This window comes from Peromyscus leucopus, chromosome 20 (assembly GCF_004664715.2).
Source record: "Peromyscus leucopus breed LL Stock chromosome 20, UCI_PerLeu_2.1, whole genome shotgun sequence".
In the NCBI taxonomy this organism is placed as follows: domain Eukaryota; kingdom Metazoa; phylum Chordata; class Mammalia; order Rodentia; family Cricetidae; genus Peromyscus; species Peromyscus leucopus.
Window position 1 is genome coordinate 5,713,139 of NC_051080.1, and position 12,351 is coordinate 5,725,489.

The following is a 12,351-nucleotide window of genomic DNA, read 5'->3' on the forward strand; positions in this document are numbered from 1 at the left end:
TCAGTCTTCTCCAGGGATGCGCTCTCTGCACGGTTATCTGATACCAAGTGGTCAGTCATAAAAACATGAGTCCCACAACACTAAATCAACTGAGCAGGTTGTATCTGCTCATTCATTTGTGTAACAGTAACGTTTAAAGAGAAAGAGGCCGTGAATTTGAGAGGGCACTGGTGGATGTGGGAGGAGTTGCTGGGAGCAGTGGGGGTGTGGGGTGGGGGGTGGGGTGGGGGGTGGGGTGAAATGCTGTGAATGCGGTACACACAGATGAAACTGAAAAACATGTTTTACTCTGTTTATTGTCCAATAAATGTATTTTAAGTGTGGAAGTTATGGGTTGAGAAGCTGAAAGTATATTTGTGGTGAGTTCTCAGCACGCCTACCCCTTCCAAATCATAATTACATCAATACGTCTGCTGTACAAATGTCAGTCTTCTCCCCGGTCAGCCTGGTTCCAGCCCATGAGCTCAGTCACACCGCAGCCGCAGCCCGGCTGGTCCCCAGGACACCTGCATTTGCTGTCGGTGAAGAGCACACACGGCTTTTGTTGGCTGCTGTTACAAGTGTCAAGTACACTTACCACTTGAATATTTCCGGTATATAGGCTGCTGTGGTATTTAGTACATTTTTAAATATGTTTTTGAGCTGTATTCCTAGTTCTAGTCTCATACTATTGAATTTTTAAGCTACTATTAATTATTTCATCTTGAAGGAAATAATTTTTATATACTTTTATGTATCTCATTTTCAAGTTAATTTAGTGGCCAGGACCTTGAGAATTGCTTTCTTGTACTTAAGATTGATTAGAAAGTTGCTCATGTTTCAGCATCATAGATAATGGTTTTGCTTTGTTTTTGAATGAACACCTTATCAGAAAAACTCTGTTTTAATCATAGTTTGTGAGGAACTGGGAGGGGACTTTACCAAAGGTTTTTCCGCTTCTATTGAGATCAAGGATTATTTGTCTTTTTTTTTTTTCCTGCTGTGTAGAGGAGATACACAAGAAGTATGTGCTCAATAACAATAAATTCATTGAAATGATCATATGAGTTCTTTCCTTATGAACAATGAATTATACAGTATGAGTTTTATTGTTCAGTTGTTGCATTTACCCTCCTTAGAGTATAAAAGCTTAATTTATTTTTCCTGTTAATTGTTTTTCAGTTAGCACACATAGCAACACAGCATTTCATTACACTTTGTTCTTAACTGTTCCCCCCCCCACGGCTCTCCCCACCCCTCGCCTCCCTGCTCCCTATTCTTCCCAAAACTTCCCCTTTGCTTTCTTTTTCTTTTTAAATCCTTACATTCATTTCCGTACTTGGTTTGTATGTGCACGCACAGAGAGGACCACTTGCAAATTCCTTCTCTCTTTCTACCACGTGGGTTTCCTGGGACCAAACTCAAGGTGTTGGGCAAGCTGGCAAGAGCGTCCCCCCCCCCAGCTATCTCATCAGTCCCTCCCTTCTGCCTGCATGTCCCACGAATTCTGTTACCCTCTCTTTTTTTCACTTTTTCCTCTTCTTTTAACATCTCCTTTTCCAGTTTCATGACTCCTCTTCTAAGTTTCTTGTCCTTCACAGCCACACCCACTGAACAACCATCTACACATTTAAATTCAGGCTCCGCATATGTGAGAACACGTTACTTTCTTGGTGGGTTTATTATTGGTATACAGGAAGGCTATTGATTATTGTGTGGCAATTTTATGTCCTGTGACTTCATTAAAAATGTTTATCAGAACTAAGAGTTTTCTGGTGAAATATTCCTGACACGAGTCTGGTTTGTTTCACTCACCTTAACATTGCGGTTCCACCCATCTTCCTGTGGATGGAATAGCTTCATTTCTGTATAGATGAATAAGCTTTCATCATGCCCATGTACCTCTCCTCTGTCCATGCACCTGTTGAGAGATATCTAGGCTGGCTCCTTTTCTTAGCTGTTGTGACCAGAACAGCAATAAACATAGATGTGCAAATATCTCTGTGATAGGAGGTAGAGTCCTTTGGCTGACTACCAGGAATGGGATAGCTGGGTCATAGAGAAATGCTACTTTTAGGATTTTGAGGACCCTCTACACTGATTTGCATAGTGGCTGCACAAGTTATATCCCATCAGTTGAGTGTAAGACTCCTCTTTACTCACATCCTGTCTGCATTTGTTTTTTCTTTCTTTTTTAAAGATTCATTTTCCTGTGTGTGTGTGTGTGTGTGTGTGTGTGTGTGTGTGTGTGTGTGTGTGTGTGTGTGTGTGTGTGTTGCCTATGAAAGAAGGCACTGAATACCCTGGAACCAGACTTACAGATGTTGTGAGTGGACCAATATGGATGCTGGGAACTGAATTTGGGTCTTCTGCAAGAGCAGCAAGTACTCTCTTTTGTCATTTATTTTCTTGATGACAGCCATTCTGACTGGGGTGAGAAACCATCTCAATGAAGTTTTAATTGGAATTTCCCTGATGGTTGAGTTTTTTTGTATACTCTTTCAAATATTGATTGGCTGTTCATTTTCTTCTTTGAGAACTATTTAGCACAGCTATGGATTGGTGTATTTATTTTCTAGAGTTTATTTTCTGTACTTTATATGCCAAATGCACAGTTAGCATACTTTCCCAGTCTGTAGGCTGTTTCTTCACACTGACAATTGTTTATTTTACTATGCAGAAGCTTTATAATTTCATGTAATTCCATTTATCAAGGCTTTGGATTATTTTGTGAGTTGTATCCATTTTCAGAATGTCTTTGTCTACGCCCACATTTTGAAGTGCTTTGTCAATTTTTCTCAAATGATTTTAAAGCTTCGGATCTAATATTAAAGTCTTTGATATTGAATTGACTCTGTGTGTGTGTGTGTGTGTGTGTGTGTGTGTGTGTGTGTGTGTGTTGAGTTATATGGGTCTAGTTTTATTCCTCTACATGCTAATAACCAGTTTCCCCTGTGCCACTTGCTAAAGACTTTTTTTTCTAATGTATACCATTGACATACTTATGAAAAATTAAGTGACTGTAGGTATGTGGGTTTATTTTTGAGACTTCTACTCTGTAAATTGATCAACATGTCTATTTGGGCCCATACCATGGTTTTTTAATCACAACTCAGAGGTATAATTTGAGATCAGATACTATGATGACTTTATCATACTTTATCTGTTTAAGTTTTCTCTGGCTATTTGCAGTCCTTATACTCCCATAAGGATTTTAGGATTATTTTCTCTAGTTCTGTGAGGAAATTTCATTAGAATCTTAATGTGGATTGCTTTGAACTTTTGGACTGCTTTCAGTAATATAACCGTTCCCACAACCCATGGGCATGGAAAATTTCTCCATCTTTTAGAACCTTCAGTTTTTTTCTTTGCTGTCTTAAAATTTTCATTGTAGACATCATTTGATTCCTCTATTAGGCTTATTCCAAAGTGCTTTATTTTTTATTCATTCTTTGAGAACTACACACATTATTTTGTTTGTTTGTTTGTTTGTTTGTTTGTTTGAAATAGGGTCTCTCTAAATAGCTCAGCTGTCCTGAAACTCCCTTTGTAGACCTGGCTGGCCTTGAGCTCACAGAGATTGGACCTGCCTCTGCCTCTTAAGTGCTGAGATTAAAGGTGCGTGCCACCACACCCATCTTACATAGTATATTTTATCATAATCCTTTTCATTCCCCAACTCCTCCCAGATCCTTCCCCATCCCTACCAACCCAACTTAATGTTCATTCTCTCTCCTAAAAAGAAAAGAAAAGAAAAGAAAAGAAAAGAAAAGAAAAGAAAAGAAAAGAAAAGAAAAGAAAAGAGCTACTAAAACACAGAGTCTGATTTGTTTTGGCCAACTACTCCTGAGCATGGGGCCTGCCTTGGACTGTGGTTGATATACTCGATGATACTCCACTAAAGAAAACTAAAGCCAGGCAGTGGTGGTGCACATCTTTAATCCCAGCACTCAGGGAGGCAGAGGCAGGTGGATCTCTGTGAGTTCAAGGCCAGCCTGGTCTACAGAGCAAGTTCTAGGACAGCTGGGGCTACATTCGAGACTAACTTCTTGACTAGGGTGGGACTTTGTGCCCACTTCCTCTCCTTTGTGTAGGGATTTTGTCTGGTTTGAGACTGAACAGGTGTTACACGTGTGCTTACTGTCTCTGTGAGTTTATACGTGCACATGGCCTGCTGTGTCTGGAAAACGCTTTGTGCTAGCTAAATTTGCATCAACTTTACAAAGCCTAGGGTCATTTGGGCAGAGGGAACCTCACTTGAGAAAATGTCTCCATAAGACTGCCTGTAATCTGGTCTATAGAGTGAGTTCCAGGACAGCCAAGGCTACACAGAGAAACCCTGTCCCCCTCCCCCCCAAAAAAAGAGTGTAAACTATTTAGCCATCCTGGAGTAATAGCTGATTTGCTGACAGACTCAAATAACTTTTCTTCAAGCAATTTAAAGTAATAGGTCCTTCATACTGAAAAGATGGAAGTCTTTGATTTCCATCTTTATAGCAATAAGTCTGCAGCAAAATTAGTTAAATGTATATGGTCCACTGCTCAATAAACAATATCCCATATTTCAAAAAAAATAAAATTTTTCATTTCATTTAATGCAATTCCATTTAAAGTCTTTGATTTCGAATTGGGGTGTGTGTGTGTGTGTGTGTGTGTGTGTGTGTGTGTGTGTGTGTGTAGGGTGAGATTTTCTTGACTGATGGTTGATATGGAAGGTCCCAGCTCACTGTGGGCAGTGTCATCTTTGGGAAGGTGGTCCTGAGTTGTAAGAAAAAGCAGGCTGAGCAAGCTGTGAAGAGCAAGACAGTGAGCAGCACCCTCTGTGGCCTTTGCTTCAGGTCCTGCCTCCAGGTTCCCGCCCTGATTTCCCTCGACGAAGGAGTATAACCTAATAGTTTTGAATTGAAATAAACCCTTCCTTCCCCAAGTTGCTTTTGGCTATGGTATTTTATCACAGCAATAGAAAGCTAACCAAGACATGCTGTTTCCTTAAAATCATCCACCACCTCTGGCTCTTACAATTTTTCCACCCTCTTCTTCACATATATTGCTGAGCCTTGAGGGGAGGGGTTGGATAAAGACATCCCATTTAGTACTGAGCAATCAAAGTCTTTCTCTCTCTCTCTCTCTCTCTCTCTCTCTCTCTCTCTCTCTCTCTCTCTCTCAACATTGTCCAGTCTCTGGGTTAATCATCATCTTCTTGCAAGAGCTTCTCTGCTGAGGGCTGAATGACGTGCTGATCTATGGGTATAGCAATATGTCACTAGGAGTCATTTTATTGCTATGTTCATCTAGCAGAAAAATAGTAGGTTTGCCTGTAGGGCTCATGAGCTATCTGGTTTCTGTTCTTGGACTCATTAACAATGTCAGATGTGAGTTCCATCTAATGGAGTGAGTTCTAAATTCAATTTTAAAAAGTGGTTGGTTATTCCCTTAACATTCAGGCCACTATTGTACTCGTGGGCACATCTTGCAGGCAGGTTGTTATTATAGCTTGCAGGGTTTATAGCTGGATGAGACTGATGGTTGCTTTCTCCCCACATAATTGATACATCACCTTCACTAGCATTGAGTAGTTAGCTAGGTTTCCAGTACCAGGCATGATCTCTATATTATTGACTGGGTCTAAATCTAATTAGAAAGCTATGGGTTAGCACCAAGGTACATATGCAGCTATGCTTGATTAGGGTTATCATGCTATCCTGGTCATTGATGTAGGGGTTTGTAAGTATCATACTTGGGTAGAACTGTTGGTTATCCTTCTCCTTTGAAAGCTTGCATGAAGTCTTCTGGTGTCATGAAAGCTAGTCCTCTAGGAGAGGTGAGCTTTCAGATCAGTTCCAGCTATGAGTCTCTAGTCCCTGATTCTGAAATACATGATGTCTTCAGCAATAGGGACATAGCTTCCACCCTGGTCGGTAACCAAGGGCAACAACAGCAATAAGGCTGTATGTTTTGGGAGTCTCTTGGATAGTCCTGGCCAACAATTCAAAAGCAGGCTTCTTGGATCTGGCCTTGGGGTTTTTGTTAGGCGATCTTTAGCTCTTGGAGAATACTATCAGCCCAGATGAGAAAGTTCATTATAATTCCTTTCTCTTATTGTTCTAGCTCAAGCTTTAATCAACTGAAGAACAATAGGATAGTAGCCACCTTGTCTCACTCTAGATTTTAGAGGAAATAATCTTAATTCCCTCCATTTAGTGTTAGTGTTGAATATTAGTTTGTTATATATAGTATTTATTATGTTGGGATATTGTAATTACTTTAAGACTTAGTATGATGCGATGTTGAACTATTTCAAAGGATTCTTTGGTGTCTATTAAGATGATCATCTGATTTATGTTTAACATTCATTTATATATTTATTGATTTGCATATATTGAACCAAATTGTCTCCTTGGGATGATGCCAACTTGGTTATGATACATGATATTTTAAATTTCTTCTTGAATTTGGTTTAAAGACATTTTATGGGGAACTTAGTCATCTATGTTCATTGGGGAATTGGTCAATAATTTTCTTTTTTTGCATCAGGGTTGTACTGGTATTATAGAATGAATTTCATAGTGTTTCTTCTCTATTTGTAGCAGAGTTTGAGAAGTGTTGATGTTAGCACTTTCTTAAAGGCCATGTAGAATCCAGCAGTGACTCTGTCTGAGCTTTGCTTGTGTGGAGACTTTAATTGCTCTCTTATTGGTTATTATAAACCCATTTATGTTGATTATAGCATTTATGTAATTTTAGTAGGTTACTTGTGCTTAGAAAATTTTCTATTTCTTCTAGATTTCCCAGCTATTTGAAATACAAATTCTTAAATGATTCTCCAGATATCACTGGTATCTGCTATAAAGTATTAAAAACATAAGTAACTTCTATCAATGTTTAACTTAGAAATTATTTATGTTCATAATTGAGTTAGTATAATTTTTCATCTGATCTTTTCTTTTTTCTTTCTTTTTGTTTTTGGAGACAGGGTTTCTCCATGTAACAGTCCTAGAATTTGTTTTGTAGAGCAGGCTGGCTTCAAACTCACAGAGATCCACCTGCCTCTGCCTCCTGAGTGCTGGGATTAAGGGCGTGTGCCGTCACACCCACGCTGATCTTTTCTTCTAAGTAGGCTACTGAATTTGTAATTTATCAAACAAGGGAGTATTACACAGTCTCCATTATGAATTCCTTGTCCATCCTAGTCAAGAGACATCTCCACGATCTTTATGGTTACCTACCAGCCAAATTATCTTCATTATCATTGTAACTAGGGAGAGCAAAAACAGTGTTTCCAAACTTGACTTTTATTCACACTGTAGCGGAGAAGCACTCGGAAGCAGGTATTTTAGAAGGAACCAGGACATTCTATGCTGTTTCGGTTCCCTGTGAAATCTACTGCCATCCCCTCATATGTGGAAGCTAGGGGAATGGAAGAAATGGAATGAGAAAGGAAGTTTGATTGGCTGTAATCAGTGTATGCTACATGTGCATGTGGAAATATTATACTGAACTCATTAATTATTACAATGAATACATGTTAAAAAAATCTATTGTCTTAAAAAGAAATTGTAATTTACACAGCACAAACTCCCATTCAAAACAACAAATCAATGGTCTTTAGAATGTTCTTCAAATTGTGCAACCACCACTGCAAGCTAGTCTGATTTTCACCACTCCTAAAAAAATCCTGCTCGTATCACCGTTATACACATGTTAACTGCACGTATTGCCGTTATACACATGTTAAAATAGAAAATGCTGTGTGTTACCTGCAGCCTGGTGTTCTACAGCATGTATCCACTGGGGAATGGTTAAATCTAACTAACTAACTAACTAACTAACTAAGCTAGGCATGACTTCAAATACAGTTATCATTGTTTGTGGTAAGAAAGGGGCCAGGGTCCCACGTTAATAATCACTCTGGTTTTTTTTCCCTTGGTTTTTTGAGACAGGGTTTCTCTCTCTCTCTCTCTCTCTCTCTCTCTCTCTCTCTCTCTCTCTCTCTCTCTCTCCCTAAGGCTCAGTTTACTGTTTTAATGGGATTCCAGAGTGTTTGAAAGATGGGTTCCCAGGAGGTGCCCTCTTTTTTTTTTTTAACAATTTATTTATCTTTATTTTATGTGCATTGGTGTATGCATGTATGTCTGTGTGAGGGTGTCAGATCTTAGAGTTACAGACAGTTGTTAGCTGCCATGTGGTTGCTGGGAATTGAACCCAGGTTCTCTGGTAGAGCAGTTGGTGCTCTTAACCACTGAGCCATCACTCCAGCCCCGACAGGGTTTCTCTGTGTAGCTTTGGTGCCTGTCCTGGATCTTGCTCTGTAGACCAGGCTGGCCTCTAACTCAGAGAGATCCTGCTGGCTCTGCCTCCCGAGTGCTGGGATTAAAAGGGTGCACCACCGCTGTCTGGCATTTTTTTTTTTAATAAGAATGCATCATCAGTCAGGGTTCTCTGGAGGAACAAAACAGATAGAATGGACATGTATATGTGAACTATATTAGAATGGTTTATAATCTGTGGTCCAGATAGCCCCAAAACGGCTGTCTACCAATGAAGAGTCCGAGAATCCAGTAGTTGTTCAGTCCCCAAGACTGGATGTCTCGACTGGACTTCAGTATATGCCAGAAGTGGGCTCTATTGCCAGTGAAGGAATGGACTTGCCAGAGAGAGCAAGCAGGTGAAGAGCAAAAGCTTTCTTCTTCTGTGACCATCATATGGGCTGCCACCAGAAAGTGTGGCCCAGATTAAAGATGGATCTTCCCACTTCAAATGATTTACTCAGGAAAAATACTTCACAGGTGTACCTAGATGTAAGTGCCAATGTTTACTTGCTGAACCAGGGTCTCCTGATATGGTTGGTGGGAGTGAATCATAGGCTGGTTGGGGGTGGTTCTCAGCAAGACTGAGACAAGTTTATTTCAATACATTTAAACAGAATATAATGGTGGTTTGCAAGCTAGACAGGGTATGTAAGATTAATACCTAACACTAATTCTTCAGCCAAGTTCTGCATGCTTTGTTGACTTCTGTGGAACCCAGAGTCACACAGGTGGCCTGAATACTTCACTGTTTGAGGGGGTGCCTTGGGTTCTTAGGAACTGAAAGGCACACAAAGTGCCCCATGACACAGGCCTGTAGCACGAATTCTAATTGTTCTTGATAATAAAAACCTGGAGTCAGATATCAGAGTGAAAGCTGAAAGATCAGAGAAGCAGAGCGGCAGCCACTAGAAAGACTTCTTAACTCTAGGAATCCTCAGACTGAAAGGGACTGAGCTCCTGTCTCCTTCTCCTGCCTTATATTCTTCTCTCCACCCAGCCATATCACTTCCTGTCTCCATTTCCTGTCTCCACTTCCCTAATGCTGGGATCAAAGGCATGTGCCACCACTGCCTGGTTCTGTTTCTTTTTTAGACTGGATCAATATTATGTAGCCCAGGGTGGCCTTGAACTCACAGAGATCCATCTGCCTCTGCCTCCCTTGGTATTAAAGGTGTGTGCCTCCACTGCCTGGCCTCTATGGCTAACTAGTGGCTTAGCTCCTGTACTCTGATCCTCAGGCAAGCTTTATTTGTTAGATCACAAACAAAACATCACCACACATGCCTCTCATGGCAGCTAGACCAGGCCAGCTGACAGACTGGGTTTTAGTTCATCCCATTTGTAGTCAAGTTGACAACTAAGACTAGTCATCACAGCTAGCTACAGGCCATGCTGTATAACAATAACTTATTTATCTGTAGTTATGTGTCCCATGACCAGCATCTTCAGCCCTCTCTACCCTCTAATTGCCTTGCCTCTGGCAATTACCTTTCTACTTCCTAAATCTACTCTATATGTTGGATCTTGATTTTTTCTTAATTCCGTAGATCAAAACCTTGTTGCCTGCTAAATAGAGCTCTACCACTGAGCTGCACTCCCAGCCCCTGAAGTTTGGATCCTAAATGTCCTTCAAGGCCCATGTACTAAATTCTGTTCTCTGTAGAGGTGCGATTGGAGATGGTAGAATCTTTGGAGTAGGGTGAGAGGTCCTCTGATGGATCAGTAGGGACAGGCCTTTGAAGGAGACATGGGGCGGGCCTCGACTGTCTTTTCTCTCTCTTTTTTTCTGGCCATGAGCTGTCTGGATTTGCTCTATCACATGCTTCCTGCTCAATGTGCTGCCTCAGAGCAGGCCCCAAGCCAATCAGTCATGTCATTCACACACTGAGACATCTAAAACCATGAGGCTAACTAAGCATTAGTTATGTCATCTTCGTGAGGTCATCTCAGGTATTCGTTACAGTGATAGAAACCGACTGAGAACATTTATGACGTCAGCTGTTTAGATTTCAGATACTTTATTTTTCTGGGCCTAGTTTATCTCAGCACGGTATTCTGCAAGTTCATTGATTTTGTTCCAAATGATGAGATTTTCTTCTCTTTGAAGGCCAGATTAAATTTTTATTTAAATTTTATTATTGGCGTGTTTTCATAATAGTTAAGACATGGAACCAATGTGGATATTTAACAATGCATTAAAAGATGAAGAAAATGTGGCATATATACACACACACAAATACATACATTCTCTTATCACAGAAGAACAAAGTAGGAGGGTGTTACCCAAAGCCTGAGTCAGGTGGGGAGATACTGCAAAAAGGGCGTGTCATTACTGTTAGGTGGGCTGGTGGCAGGTGGGGGAAGCCAGAAGAGACAAATACATAGAAATAGGAAGCAGATAAATTACTTGATTGAATTTTGGGGTGGGAAGGAGAAGGTATGAGGGGAGAGGGGAGAGAAATTGGTAATGATTGCTAATGACTTATGACAAAGGTGGCCATTATTGTACAGCTCTGTGAACCTACTAAAAACCACTTGTACCTTTCAATGTCATAGTTATGGACTTGAATTATATTTTAATAATGCTGTTTTGTCAAATGTGGAGAATTTGGTAATATACTATTTTGCTTTTTTCTTTGCCATCTATGAGTGTATTTTCCTCTTTCAATGGTATCTCCTACGTTTAGTATCTTAACTGTAATATGAGGAGAGGAGATGTTTTTCTAGACTGATGTTCTAAATTTCTCCTGTATCTAGGTTTGCATCTCTTTCTATAACTCTGGGACATTTCCAGATTCCCCCCCCCCCCCCCGAGCTGAGCCTTGTGCTTGCTAGGCAAGCGCTCAACCACTGAGCTAAATTCCCAACCCCATTTCCAGATTTTATTGAGACTATTTTCTGTGCCATTGAAATGAGAGTTGCTTCCTTCTAAGCCCATGATTAGTAGATTTGGCATCTCTTAATGTCTCACATGTCTTCGATTTCCCATGTGTAACATCTTATTATTGTGTCTCTGTCCTTGTTTGACCCAGCTCCTCCACCTTATCTTCAAGCTCAAATAGTCTGTCCTCTTCTCGGTCTGTTCTACTGGTGACATGTTCTGTGGAGGTAACCTCTTAATAAATAAATAATTCTAACAATATTTTCATAATTTGATAAAGGCATGATTTCTCAAGTATTTAAAATAAACAGCAAAGTTAATTTTAGATATGAAGAAACCATAAAATAAATGATAAAGAGTGAGCATCCAGCATTAGCCTAGAACTGTAGAAAGGTGGAAAGATCATCACTTATCACTGTGACTAGAAACTGACCAGGCACTTAGGAAATCAACACATGCTCATAAGCATGAAGACAACTCAGGTTAAAATGCAAATAGTGAACTTAAAATCTAGATAAGACAGATGCCATCCAAAGCCATCGAAATCGATTGGAAAAAATAGGCACACATTAAAAAAATAATAATTCCTGTAGGCTGAATGCGGACGAATGAGAGAATGCAAAGCCCTCGAGGCCACAGACAGAGGGAGGTTCACACCCTGCTGCCAGTTTTTCCCCTAAGAGACTTGAAGAAACAAAGGCTGAGAGGGTCTCCCTGTAGACACAATCCTCATCAGCAGGTGGAAGCAAGAAGACAATGGAGGGGACCTCGTTGTCGCTGCAACAGCTGAAAAGCGACGCAGTGAAAATAATCCTCAGAGGTAAAACAGAGCTCAGACCTCAGCAGACAAATACCAGAAAACATGTCGCCATAACCCAACTTGACCGAGAGGATCAGATGGAGTTCTCTACTTAGATGGAGTACGATGTAGGCTCGTACCTTGGATGTGCATAAATAAATGAAGAATACGAGGATGAAGGGAATGAAGGTAAAGGAAGCCTTCGGGCACGTTGCACCTCAAAGTCTGGTTAAAGGGAAGTATGTATGTATGAACTTTTATCTATAAAGACTACGTGTGATAAAAAGGCACCCGGGGTTTGAACGTACAGTCCATTGTGATGGGAAGGCGTGCAGTGGGAGTATGAGACCAATGGTTGCATTGTGTCTGCAGCCGTGGGTCAG